Consider the following 15,028-nt stretch of genomic DNA (forward strand, 5'->3'; position numbering starts at 1 on the left):
TTATCTTTGCTTGAATATGCTGTTGAATATTTAGCATCAGAGACTATTACAAAGTATAATATACTTGCTAATACACTCAGGGCAAAAGGCCATGAGCAAACGCTGTGCTTCCCAAGCTCTTTAGAGATCAGTGAGCTATGAAAGGCAGTCTCTTCAGCTGCTCTCTTGAACACAGTTGCTAGTGAAGGCCTAGTGATGCTAGTATCATATTTCTAAAAAGCCTGCAGCTTCTCTCTTCAGAGACCCACATGGACTCAAAATGCACTAAGCTTTGAATCTTGTACAGCCATGGAGATTTGGGTTGGTAATTCACTTTTCAAAAGCGAGTTTGTGTCATTTAAAGTAAGTTTTTAATTCTGGAACAGAAGAAAGTTCAGTCACATTAAAAACATTTAAAAATAATGTGTGCATATTATTTGAGCATTTGAAGTATGTTGTGCAGAAATGAGATGCACATTGATAAAACTGTAGCATATATACCATACAGCACTAGTAAAGAATAGTTTGAGATGATTTGTCCATCATTACCCATCAGCCCTGGTGATATTTGTGGAGAGCTGTGCATTAGCCCATGTCCTGCTGTTATTTGTGGCCTTAATATTTTCTATGTAGCCCATCAGCTGTGCTTTTCAGGAAGTGGAGCCAAGCTATGCTGCCTGACAAAACGCTGGGACTCATAAGGCCCTGGGCAAGCAAGCTGGCATCTTAACCAGGGCCAATGACCATACTTAGTATACCAGATAAGGATCCAATTTCAGATTTACCCTTATCTTTAACTCAGTGAAATTTTATAATGTTTGGAAATATTTGGTTTACCTCAAAAGGAAAGTCCGCTTAGTTTATCCGAGAAGAAACCGAAGCCTTCACCATAATTTTAACAACCACACAAATGGCTTCACTTCACTTGATGTGTTTGAGGATTTGGTTGAAACCTGGGCCTGTCAGGCTTCATCTTTGGGACCCCTGCAGTCTGTGAGGCTGCTATGTGGTGAGTGGCTCCACAGAGGGCACGTTAAGCCTGTAAGCCCCATATGATGACACTGCATTTTGCTCTATGGATGGGAAGTGATGTGAAGGAGGTGGATGTGAAAAAAAAAAAACATCTGTCTATCACCACTGCCACATCAATTGCTATTTTTTGTTGCATTAAGCCTGACTCAGGAGTATTTCTGCTCTGTGGCTATCTGACAGCCACAGCTCCCCTGGCATCTCTTTTATGAACCTTAGTCATTTTAATAAGGTCTATTTTACCAATTTATCTCTACTTTGGAATAAACATCATCTATAATAACATGTGAAATCTATTTTAGGTATGTCTGGGCTGTTAGAAATGCAGAATATAGCTGACATTATTTGAGAGTGCCCTGGCCCTTAGAAGAACACGGATGTATTATGTAATAATTTATTTGAAATTGAATAATTGAATCCTTGAGGAGACGCGGGAGCTTCAAGAGAAGTCTGCTGGAACGGGTTTTGACGTGGAATGTCAGACTCAAACCAGCTCTGTCCACTTGAGGCTAACCAGATGTCAAATCACTTCAAGAAGAAAACAAATTTCACTGGTCACTGAAGTCACTTGAACTCATTTCCCCTTGCCTTTCTTCCATGGGAAATTACAATAACACTATTTTGAGGTTTGCTACTGTCATTTGAGGGGTGCCCCAGCATAACTGTGGCAAGGCATATTAACTGTTTTGAAAATATTTCATATCAAGCATGACCATTATAAAAAAAAATTGACAAGCTATTGTGTTCAGGCATCTCATGTTGTCCTCTGCCATGTGTTTTATTTTGAGGAATCCGCACATTCTGCAACTGGAAAACTCGTTTATCACCAGTGCGGAATAAATATGTAAATAGTTCACAGCTAATGGAAGTATACATAAGAGCGCCTTACAACCACGTCTAATTTGCATACTCCAACGGTACAAGTTGAAAGGTGGTTTTTGAGTTAAGAGGATACATAAATCATGTGTTCACAGGAGATGTGATGTGCATGTGTAATAGCATCCTATTTACAACCCGTTTGCCGTAGACTGTATGTATTCTTCTGGCTTATAAAATATTGGCCCAATCTCAGCCACCTAATGCTGTGAGGCATGTACTCCATGGTTGATTATTCATGTTGGCAGTGTTTTTTTTTTATTTTCCCATATAAATACCTGCAGCACAATGACCAGGGTCGTTAATTGTACTTGGTAATTACTGCACAATATTTGGCAAGAAATGATAAATAAAACCATCTGTCTTTTTTGCTGTTATGCTCCCGCTGTTGTCATTGGATGGTGACAAATTTTATCACCACAATCGTTTTAACAGCGTGTCAGTGTGTCACATAAATATCAAAATAGGACAGTTAATTTTAGTGTACAGTAGGGATGTAACGAGATTTGTAATTTTGCAATAGAAAAATGTCTAGTGTCATGGGGCTGTGATGGTATCCACCAGGATATTACATGTGGTTATTTTGCTACTATAACTGTGCTCAGGTCATAGAATTTTAAACTGACATAGTGAACGCTCCATCGACTTTTAGCAGCATTTCAGTTTTCCTGTTTCAAGAAATGACACGGGTGAAAAGGAAACTAACAAACACTGTGGCAAATATCATGGCAGTATTGCACCATGAGTTTTTGGTACCATTACATCTCTAGGGTACAGAGTAAAAAAATCAAGTAGTCATCACAGGAACATGGCTGATACTATGTTTAAATGGAAGCCTAGTTACTGGAGTCAAGTGATTGCTGCTCCTATTGTCAACCAAGGAAAGCACAAAGAAATCACATTGAAGTAAAGTCCAGCTTGGACAGTCATCAGGGGCAGTGTTTCTGCTTGGTTTGTGTGTTTGTTTTTTTTACCTTCAAAGACACACAGACACTTGGCCATGATAAAAGTGACCATAATTTTAATAAGACTGTAGCTGAAGGTGGCAGTGTAAAGATATTTTTGGTATTGCTCGGTGCCTGTGGGCCTTCGTGTACTTCTATAGCTTTCCCAAGTAGTTTCTGTTTCTCAGCATGTGCATGATGGGACAGGACAGGAATTCACTGCTGCTTGGGGGAAAAAAAATCCTTTTGATTTTATGAGAGAAATCTCTAAACTGTGGTTATTCCAGTCAGGGGTATTTAACAATCCTATCCTTTACGCACAACAAAAAGTCCACTTGAAAACATTTCCAACAACCTTTTGTGAATGGAGCCAGTGTGATGGCAGCCAAGTTAGATTATTAAGGCAGGGCTCTGTCTCTCAGGCCCTAATTGGTCTCTGCTGATTGCTGAGCATTCTGATTAAGAGACGCCATTAAAGTTGATCTATTATGCTTCCAAGTGTTTTCACAGTTAAATACAGTAACTGATTCAATCAATTGATAATTGCATAGATGATTTTATTGCTGGGGTTCATTTGGACAATTTTACAGATATTGGCATGGTAGAACTTTTTCTGTACATGTTGTGAACAAGAGAGCAACCTTATCTGTGAAACAAATTGAAATGATTTCAATTCAGCTCAATACTTTTATGGTCCTGAAGGGAGATTTTGATTTGCAGACACATTCAACAAACAGAGAATATGAATAAATAGGTTGAGTCCTTGCAAACACCATTGAGTATTTTGACCATCAGTTAATCTGAGTGAATTGCATGTAACTAAATAAGTAAGTAGTTGAATAAATGGAGAGCAGTAAATTAACTTAAAATGATTCAAAAGGTTAATAATATTGTGGATAAAGGAGTACCAAGGACAGATGAGGCTTTGTGGCTGGATTGTGTTCTGTAGTTGTGTGTGAGTTCACTGTGCTTGCCGCTGTCCGACTCTGGAAATTCTTATTTGTGGTGTTCAGGTTGGCAAACCATGCAGCCATAGTTAAAATTAAAATCGATTTAATAACAGGTCTATAAAACAGGATCATCGTACTCCTAAAAGTTTTCTGAGGAAGAACAAATGTTGTTGGCTCTCTCTTTAGACTGCATCTGTATTTTTTCAAATGTCAGTTTGTGGTGTATTATTGTGCCCAGGTATTTCTAAGAGTTTACTAGCTCTGTGTTATGCCCAGTAGACTGTAGGTACAGTAGCAGCTGGCTTCTTTCTAAAGCCAATGACAATATCTTTAGTTTTTGTAATGTTAAGCTGACTTTAATCCTCTGGATTCTATTTATTAGAAAATTTTATATCCATCCCACAATGTTAAAATCCATTTTAAAATGATTGAGGAGCCTGTCGACTAAAACATGAAAAGGAAAAGTTTTATATATATGTATGTATAAAGGGCTCACTGTGTTGTTCAGCTCCTGATTTCAATAATTCTCTAAAACAATCAAGAGCTGGGCCTTTTCTAACAAATAGTTTAAAAATATTACCAGTCTGAGCAAGTTGAGCGTTGACACTCCTCTGCCTCTCTTTGATTTTGGCACTAAAACTATGGTTATCAAGCTGAAGAAAAATCTTATTTAATTCATGTACTAGATCTTTGTCTGCATGCCACCATCAGTATTCACCACATTTTAGATTTGCCTTTGTTCTGCAACCCGACCATGGATTTCATACCATTCTGAGTTGCTCTCAAATTATTTGAACCCAGTGCACCCTCAAGTCTTTCCTTATAATTTTACTTTTCATTAGCAAAGTTCACTTCTCTCTTTCATGCAGCCACATTACCTAGTCATTAGGTCTCGTGTTTTTTTTTTTTGTTACCAGTAATTTCTTTATTAACCTGTTGGATTTTTACAGTTTTTGAGGTGATTACAGAATCCTCACAATTTTCTACTAATATCCTGAAAAATAGTCCAGTCGGTACAAAAAAGTAGCCTTGTAGGCTCTGGGTAACTTTGTTGTCGGGTTTTGGCAAAAGGTGCACAACTCTGTGATTAGAGAAGCCCACCAGAGGTTTGCAGATAGGTTTATACACCCCTTTAATAGCTCCACGACATAAACCCAGTAAGTTATTGTTCTGTGTGCAACCCTAACCCTCACATACTGATTTTTGCTACATTAAGCTATTGCTTTATTGAGCATTTATAAAATGTACTGTTTGAAGATTTATCATTAGTGATTTTATAGGTTTAATTATTATTTTACATTATAAGTAACACTTGAGCTGGTAGCAGAACAATGTATTCAGTTATAATATCCTTTTAAATATTTCGAAAATATGCACAGATAAGTTTTAAATTAAAATGAGATCTGGCAATAGGGTTATTTTGGCACATTACATAAACAGCCATATGTCACAGCTTTTTTTTTAGGCTGGCTCTCCATGCATCAGCAGAAATGTTTTAGCTTCATAAACCGATGGTGGAAAGAAATGAGTTACTGTCTTTTATCATCCTCTCATGGAAGATTTGGCAACGTAGCCGTTTCCATTGTTGCACAATCATCTCAATGGAACTCAAGAAAAATACCTTCATATACCATATCTCATCTTAGAAAGAAAAATGCAGTCAGAATCTACAGACTATAAAGTCTGGTGTGATGTATGTGCTCTGCAGCCCATTCTGAGAACTGTCTGCATCGTCAGAGGATTATTTCAAAGGCATGCAGATAAACTGCTTACTTTTATTTGTATTTTTTCCACTTGTATTGTTTATTTTTTTTAATATTTGTATTTTTACTGGTGGAATTAGTTTATTTTATGTGAAACTATGCTTCCATCTTGTCCAGGATTCACTGGAAGAAATGATCTTGAAAACTTTGTGGCTAAAAAAAAAAAGGATATATTTCTACTTTTCCTAGCTTAATCAAAGTCAGTCAGTCAGTGCCTTGCTCAAAGATGGCGTCATGGGAGTTTTAATGGAAGAAAAAACAGCCACTCTGGGATTCTTCCTCTACTGTATGTTAAATATGCAGAAGAGGAAGAAAATATGACAACGGATGGATCTACTTTTTTGTTTTCTGTCAAACTGCCTCATCTACTTTAGTAAGAGATTGCCTACAATTCCCAGAATGACACTCGAGACCCTCCCCCCCACCCCATAGTGTGCCTGAGAATTGGCGCTCTGTTATGTGTAGGTAGAAAGAAAAAGCAGTTATCCGTGTGAAAGCAAAGCAAGAGGATTTGGAGCTTAAAAAAATGGCAAGAATCACAGCCTTTAAAGCGAATGTGACTGCATTGCATTCTGGTTTGTGGAGGCTCCTCTGGGGCCTGAGAGTTGTTTCTCTTTGTGATCTGTGATGGATCTCTGTCTGTCTGTATGGTTGTTAAAGTCTAGAGAGAAAGCACCTTGCTCCTCCATGGTAAAGGGATTCTACCAAAACTTTATCTTTAATACATTTTTCGATCATTAGCTTCAGTTCAAGTGTGATCTTGAGTTTGGCTATGGTACATTTGGAATGAGAAAAATCAGCCGAACTTCGGAAGGATTCAGAATGTGATCTTTATTTTGTTTACTTTGGTTAAATTATAATTCAAAGTGATAAAAACAAAAAAAAGCCCTTATGCACTGATTTCAACAGAAGCATGGGCTCTCAAACACATTCTGAGATGCACAAAGAGCAATATGCGGTGACTTCCAGAGGCTGCCACAGTGGAGGAGTCAGATGATCGCAGTCTTTATGAACACCAGAGCTGTTGTTGCGTTTGACAATGAGGGCCTTTGAAGTGTCGCCTCCCATGTGAACCCTCCTCCTTTGTCGTCATAAAAAGAGCAGAGCCTTCAGCTTTGCATATAATAGTAGTAATGTTTTATTTGTCACCAAGCCCTGGGAGCTTTTCCAACTCAAACCATATGCCTTCAGTTTGACCTTTTCCGCTGCTGAATTATCTTGTTTTGACCTCCACGTTCTCTCAGGACAGATGGAGAGTTATTGAAAGCTTTTCCTCAGAAGCGTTTTGTCTCTGTGGCGTCGTTTCTCTCTTCTCCGGGCCCAACATCACACTAATAAATCTCTTGATGCAAACTGTTCCACACTTGAATGAGTTATGTTTTTTTTTTCCATTCTTTTGAGTGAAGGCTTGCCTGACTTTTATTTATTTATTTTTTGTTGTTTTTATCATTAACAGATGGCTAGCGCGAGGAGATTAGGGCCAGAATTAGACATTTTCCATTTCATTTTCTGTTTGAAAGCCTCACCATATTCACTAAGTGTTATTGTTTCTGCAGGTGTAGACGGCAATACTCAGAAGATCTAATTTGTCTGTGATGAGCTTCCCCATCCACCAGAGACCAAAGGTACAGTAAGTTATGAAAAGCTCATTATCTTATGTCCCAATAAACATTTTATTATGCCACAGACATGCCACACGGCACGATACAAAAATACAATAAAAGATGAGTCATTCATATGTTGCCTAATTTTAATGTTGCCTTTGTCTTCCCATTTTGGACAGTTGTCTTTTTGTAATTCACTAACATTATTATAACAGTACAAATTAATTTATTCATGAGAGGAATACTAATTTGTGTTCTAATACAACCTGACATTCTAATTCTCCAGTCTTAATGTGCAGTACTTGATCCTTTGATACAGCTTACTGTGCACCACAGACCTATGTGTTCTTGTTTAGTGGGGGCTTGATCATTTGGAATTATTTGATATATGGTGCCATTAACTCTTCTAGACTTCCCTGCCGTGTCCAGACAATGAGCTATATCTGAGTTGTGCTTTTTTTTTTTTTTCCCTCCACCAGTAAACAAAACCAAGTTGGTTTTGAAAGCAATTATGGGGTTAAAGTCTGATCCCAGGTCATTAAAAGACGGGATTACTCCTGGACCCTAGGAATGCACAGACCCCTCTGGTGGTCTGCTCATCTCTGATGAAAAAGAATTGCATTAATGGGGTTACCCACTGCGAGGACTGATTAGAACGACATACTGCCCCTGATCCCTGAATGAGGTGACCAGGCGCCACAGGCTCATTCGTGGGGAGGTGTGGGTGTTGAGCTTTGCCTGTGCAGGTGTTAATGTGTGTGTTTGTGTTGTCTGTCCTGGGTCAGTGTATCACTGGTGAGCAGGACTCATTATGTGCACTCTTTGCTGGGCTCCAGCGCTCACTGGGGGGGCTTCAGGTGTAAAGTCATTCAGTGGTGTTTGGTTTGTGGAAGGCTGTTCGTACCGCAGCCTGTGTCATCCAGTGCTGAGGCTGCATTCAGCTTTCACAGTTTGGCAATTTAACATAGTGCTGCGTGCATTTTAAAAGGCTCATCTGTGGTCACACCTGCAGCTTGTGTTCCCTAGTCTGAGCTGTCGGAGTTATATTTTTAGGCCTGTTCCACTATAGGAACCCAACGACCCATAAGGGAACTTGTATCCTTTATCTCTGCCTTTGTTGCCACTGCCTTCCACTTGCTTTGGAGACCAATTCCAGGGGCAAAAGTTTGGCACCTCTAGGAAGTGGGGTTGGTGGTGGGGGATTGTGGACGGGTGTGGGTAAATTGTTGTGGTAAATTTCAGAAGGCCCAAAATATACAAGTTGATGAGGACCACTTGAGCATAAGATCAGGTTTTTGTTCACCAGGGTTTTCCTACCTCTGCCAGTCTCCTCCAACTGAAGTGTTTTCAGCATCTGAAACCCCCCTCTTCCCAAACCTTTCTGATGTGGGCATTAGGGGAGGCCCATATTTAAACACGTATTGTGTGTTGTCACTTTCAGTTCCTGCTAGCCTTGTAGCTCAGAGTTGATCCTGCCTGAACTGTACAACAACCAAACCTGCCAGTTTAACTCAGATGTATTGTGGCATGAAACTAGAAGCTTAAAAAAAAAAAACATTATGATCTGTGTTCTTTGGTTGTTGTTTAGAAATGTCAGCTAATTGCAACAAAGTAAGCACAACATGTTCTTTACAGATTTTGTATTTGTTTTCACCTTCAGTGAATATCTCAAGAAATGTCTTTAAACTTTTGAGTAATACTATTTGATACACTGCATTCAACCCTTTGACCCACTAATCGAAAATGTCTGTGGGAGTATCTGATAGCAAGCGGTTACCCGCCGGCTATAAGGTGTCATCCTCCGTCTCTGTATGCCCATAAAGCTTGGAGTGGTGTGAAGTTTTTCCATTTCTTGGTATGGCTGCTCTTACTGCAAACAAACTGTACCACATTTAGTTTGGAGTAGTACACAGGCATGCATTTTCAGGCAGCCCTGGTGTGATTGTTTGTTGCAGAGGCAAGTTTCAATGCTGCTGTTCTCATTTTAACTTAAAAGAGTGTGTGATCCAGAGTTTGTTAAAGCCCCTCCAGACATTCTTAGCCTGTATGTGCCCTAAATCCACACAGCAGTGTGTGAGAGCACAAAAGAATAACATCTTTTTAGTTACAAAATCCTGCATGTTGGATTGAAGATCTAACACAGCACAATGTTTTTTTACTCTCTCTTTTTTTTTAAATCCGCATACCTTGGGAAGTAATGGTCATTATCACCCTTGTTTTCCCAGCAGCATGCTGTTTGCGTTGGGCCCCCAGATGGTAAGCCGGAGCTGTCTGCCGGAATCATTTTCAAGGCCACCTCCAGTAATGATAGATGACAAGCTACTGCAAGGAATAAAACAGGTCTCCTGGTAGCACGCAGCACCGCTCAGACAAAGGTGCCATCAGCTGGCATCCTACCCGCTGTACTAGTTGTGGAGGAAGGTGGGGATATGGGGGTAAAAGACTGGAGGGGATTCTGTAGCAGCCGGTGCAAAAACAAAACTTACATCTTTTCTGTTGCAGAGTGCAAGAAATTATAGTGAGGCGTGTTGAGCTGTGGCATTGCTTTAGCTGAACAAGAACTTCTAGTTTTGTATATGGTTACAGGACTAACCTTGGCTTTGGACGGAGCATTAAATGTGTATTTCTTTGTAATTAATTGCATATGAACAATGCAGAATTAATTTTCCTATCTATAGTCATGATGGTAAACACTCTTTAGATCTGCTGGTTCAGGGCTCCTCTCCAGAAACGTAACTACATGTCATGGTGACACAGACAACTGTGATAGGTTGCATTGCATTTTCTCATTCATGTCTATCAGTGGCCAGACAAGCGAGGAGACCCCCCCATCCCCACGTTCCCTCTCAGTTGGTTCAGTGGTTGGTCCTCCAACAAATTGTCTCTTATCTGCGTTGCAATAAATTCAGTAAAAGTAACTGCTGTCCAACATCTATTAGTTTCAACTCCAACATGACCTGCTCAGTTTCAGTCGCCACTGTCAGTAGGTGGTGAAGAAACACAACACAGTGGCACAGGAACACCCTTACAAACTAGCGTTTTGAGGGAGCAATTGCAGAATGACACAGACACTTCAGGCACAAGCATAAATGCTTCCAACGGTGTTGGCCACTTGTGTAGGCTCTGCGTAGATTCAACACAGAACGATAACACAAGCTTAAAGGACAGTCCTGCTGGTGTATTGGGATAAAGACAAAAATACTTTTTACTCGTGGTCTGTCTTGTGTGATTTCCCGCTGCCAGATTTTTCAACATATTTTAATTGTAGCAGAAGCAGCCTTATGTAATGTTAAACACTTTTTTTAAACACTGCCTTTGAGCCTCTACCTACCATTTATCTGAGCGCAGTGCAATGAAGTAAATAGATGTAGAGATAGACGTTGATGAGGGTAGTGCTGGGTAAATGTATGCTTTAAGTAGAAACATAATGTCACTAATGATGTGACCTCTGACATGGCTGCCATGAGGTGCGTGTGTGATTTGGTATTTTTTGCAGAAATCAATCAGGTGTGCAGAAAGAAGGGAGAGGAAAGCGGGAGCAAGGTCAGGGTTTTCACAAGCCCTCCCTCTTGTCGTTGATGAGACAATCTCCGGCCCTCGCAGTGCACGGCAAATGCTTTAATGATGAAAGTCCCATTCACATGCCGTTACTGGACCATAACAGGAGCTGAATGTAAACACACATGCACCAACACCGTGGACTGAGCTGTCAGACCTACCCGGTTATATTCTTGTCACAAACAGTGAGGCATTGTCTCCTGCACGCCCCTGGAATGATTAAGACGTAAGGCACCGCTGGGGGTCGGCCCACGGTTAAAGGAGCATGGAATCCTAAGAGGCTGACACATTCAAACACACAGACATACACACAGCAGGGGTTTAACATGGCATCTTATCCAGGCCATTGAGGCTAATATCTGTGAATGGGTCATGCTGGCACTTTCAGCAGTGCTACCAGTGTTGTCTCTTTTCCTTAAAGTGCCCTAAGGCACAGCACAGCATAAACCCATCATGAGGGAGGTGAAGAGTATGTATGTAACCACTTTATCTGCAGTGCCCTCACCAAGGAGGAGAGAAGTAGAAGAACAACAAAACTCCAAAATTTAAAGTCTTTTACTCTGTCAGATAATGTTTTGTTCAGAGAATAAAACTACTCTACTTTGCAGTTTAAAAGCTATATTGCTACCTGATTCAGCTCCATTATGTCACCATTATGTGCTCATAGTTTAAATAACTTTTTTCCATTGGCTCTTTTATGCAGCATTTCAAAATGCATAATAAGTTAAATAAAGACCATTCATTACTGAATCATTATAAGCCTTCCAATATGAAAAAAGCTAATTCTTTTACACAAGTTTGAAAATGTCACCTGGATTTCTGTTGACTTCATGTTTAAAACCTTTTTGTTTACACTTTTGTTTTACCAGATTACCTGAGTGAAATTAAGACCCGGCAGTGTGTGTTCAGGATGGGCTGCAGTGACACTGAGCTAAAGATGAACAACAAATGACAAATCCAGCTAAAATAAAAAAACATCAGGCATCTGATTGTTTTCAACACTTCTAGCTACAATTTATTGATGGAACCATGAACTAAATAAATAGCAGGCTTTAGAAAAGCACACCTGCAATGAAAATCATTCAATTCAACTGTCAGACATCGACAAATGTGCTTTGCTGGGGTGTATTTGTTTTATTGAAAGCCCCTTTTAAAACATCTTCTTTTATTCTCATGTTAAATTGACATTTCAGCCCGGCAATGTGAGCCAAACACGGTGACATAACACGAAGAGAAGGCCAAAAAACGTTCAGCATCACCAGCTGTCTGTCCATCCATCTATTAATCCAAACCACCCTGTCAGCTCTGGTTTACCTGAGCCCTCTGTTGCCAAACCTTCTTTTCACCTTTAGTGAAGATGTCCTGCAGCCCAACAATATCAAGCAGCAGGCTTTGCTATTTCAGGGTGTACAGTGCATCTGTCACGTCAGCTGTCTTATTTAAGAAGGAGACGTGAACATCCTCTACTGCTCGGCCTCCACGGAAGTGATGCCATATTGATTTTTATACTGGGTATCTGTGCTCTGACTATGGAGATGTGTTCTGGCAGAACCCCTAAATCAAAGCTTTGTGTGTCATTTGTTGCCATGCTACTGTACCATAGTTATCACTTGCAGATGAGGTATATTGTTTCACTTAATGTGTCGAGCACTCGACTTGAGCTTGGATATAAAACAGCGTGTGCCTCAGGAACAGAGTCGTAGATAATTTCATTTTTGCTGAACATTATATTACATACTCAGTAGAAGCCACTGTTAAAAAAAACTACTATAAAAAAGTTGTAAGCTTTTATTTTATTGTCATGATGCTAACATGATGCACATATAAAATGGAGCCTACACTGTGTTATGCAAGATGTGAGATGGGGATAAAAGCCATAACTTATTGCTGTCCCTTCCTCTTTGCTGCTCACTGAACTTGACAGAGCATTTACATTTTTCAGCTGACTCAAGCTGTCCGGCAGGTCAGAGATACGATTTCCTCTCTGTTTGCCTTCTGGGTCCAAATGTCGTACACCGCGATGACAGTTCAAACACACACACTGACGTTGTGAATGGCTCCAATTCACCTGCTCCAGCCCCCCCCCTGTTACAAAGACACATTTGAAAGGAAGCAATTTCCATGCCTGGTATGAAAACTCCTTTTTAACCTTTAATTATATCGCAGCTCTGTAAGGACCAAATGTGCTCTGCTGAAATTAATTTCCCAGTAGGGACTCTTATCAAAGAATTCAGATGTACCTTCTTATCATCTGTGGTCAGTGGGTCTGTGTGTGAAAATTTACTCAGAATTAATTGCGAGTATCATCTGCCAAATTTTTATTTGGATATGTCCCTAATGTTGACATAAGCCTTAATGGCCATCTGCAGAGTGCAGCTCATTATGGCACATATCTCTATGCCTACATATGTTGGGGATGTCTCAGATGTTTTCCACTGCTGTTCACAAAGCGTGACTAAGGTGCCATGGTTGGCCTGCATACTGCTCCTGCTTGAGGCAGAGAAAACCTTTAAGTGCATTTTACACATAAACGGGGACATGAGAGGCTGCTGTCATTTATTTCAATGGTTATTGCTGAATTCTTTCAGTGGAGATGAGAGAGCTAATGCAGACATTAAGTAGCTGAGTGATTACTGGCATGCTACAGATCATTTGCAGTCATGTATTTAGCCCAGCTCTTGAAAGGACAGAATTGTCCTTCAACTTCTCTATGGCCTTTATGATGTAGTCAGGAAGCTCTATCAATAATCACGGCTCTTGATCTGCAGGTTGTGCATTTGTTGTGCATGTAAGACCGTTATTATGGATGGGACACATGTAGTGCAGATGTCAAAGAGATTCTATAGGCCTGCACCATATGTGTTCTTCTCGGCTCCGCCCCCAAAGCTTCCTTAAAAATCCTCACATGTTGCTAAGACAGAACAAATCAGCTTTCAGTTTTAGCTCCCGCTGTTTAATCTGAAAATTCACATTGTGTAGCCATTCGCACAACTCAAACAGGCTTTCCCTCCATGTTGTAAACTGCAAAATGAAAGTGCAGCCTGTAAAATTGATTTTGAGATTGAAGCAGAAACTCATGTTGATTTAAAAAAAAAAACACAAACAAAAAAAAAAAAAAAACGTGACACTATAGTATAGAGAACCTGTGCAGAGAGACAGTGCTGTATGCAGCGAGTGCCTAGCCAGGTGTGGCATCTGAAGTTTACTTCACGTTTCAGATGAGCAGGTGTTTGAAGCTTTGGAGAGCAGCTGAAAAAGAATCCCTCATCTACTGTTTACAGACTGACCTGCTGCTGCTAGACAAACTGATGAAAGACAAACAAATACTGTATAGATAGTCTAGCAAAATTGTGTGCCTTTCACTTCAGGTGACTCACAGGTGTTACTTCAGAGATGCCACCTACAGATTTCATTTTAATGCATTGGCTTGAGACTGTTGACAACACACTGTGGAATTTAAAAGCATCCAGTATGCGTTCACTTGAGTCATAAACCTCTTTTCTCTGCCATTTTATCTCATCATGTCACTTATGTCGCACTCAGCTGTGTTTGTGTAGAATTCAAGCTTCTGTATGTCTGCTCCTTCTGCTTTTGTCAAACTTAAAAAACCACCCACAGAGATCAGATTAAAGTAGACATGTCGAACACAACAGCACTGAGTTACATGCCTAGAGCAAAGCATGCTGGGATGGAGAGACGCATGGTATGCGGCGCTGTGATAGCTGAATGGGCCTGTGATTTAATTGGCGCTGTCTCCTGTAATTGCTCTAAATCTCATTTGGATGTATGGTTCATGGGGCATTTTAACGCAACCATAGTGTAATTTGTTTTTATGAGATTTTCTATAATCTTGTTTTCTCTGGGACTGTTGCTGCACATATGTGGTTCTCTGTTTTCTTTCCATGCTTTATTTGGTGATGATGTTTCTCACAATTGTGCTGTGGGAAAAACAACTTTGATTAGAAACTCATAATGGTTGATGTCCCTGCTTTTCTGATTTAGTTTTAAGCAGTGGTAGATTTTTAGGTACTACTGTTTACCAATCCAGCATTTTGAGATATAGAATTCTTAAGTCATTAGTGCCATTTTAAAAATGTTAAAACATGTTTATTATATTTTACCAGTCAAAAGTTTGAACACACTTTCCTCTTCAGTTCAACTGGAAGCTGCTAGTGCATATTGGAAAAAAAAGTTCAGCTTGCCATACTTTACCTCACATTATCATTTTTTACATCCCCATGGCAAAAAGATGGAAGAACTTTTTGAGGTAGAAGTTGCACTTTGCTATCATCTCTGGGGAATGAAGTTTTTGACATGCCTGGAGT

At 39.9% G+C, this 15,028-nt stretch overlaps 1 protein-coding gene across 1 annotated transcript in view; it reads left to right on the plus strand.

The window, feature by feature from the left end:
• klhl29 (kelch like family member 29) overlaps nt 1–15,028 on the plus strand; it is a 212,702-nt gene that overhangs the window by 5,408 nt on the left and 192,266 nt on the right. The window contains exon 2 of the mRNA XM_020603683.1: nt 7,098–7,166. The gene's annotated coding sequence lies outside the window, so the exon portion shown is untranslated. The remainder of the gene's footprint in view (nt 1–7,097; nt 7,167–15,028) is intronic.

This window comes from Monopterus albus, unplaced genomic scaffold, assembly GCF_001952655.1.
Source record: "Monopterus albus unplaced genomic scaffold, M_albus_1.0 scaffold62.1, whole genome shotgun sequence".
NCBI lineage: Eukaryota > Metazoa > Chordata > Actinopteri > Synbranchiformes > Synbranchidae > Monopterus > Monopterus albus.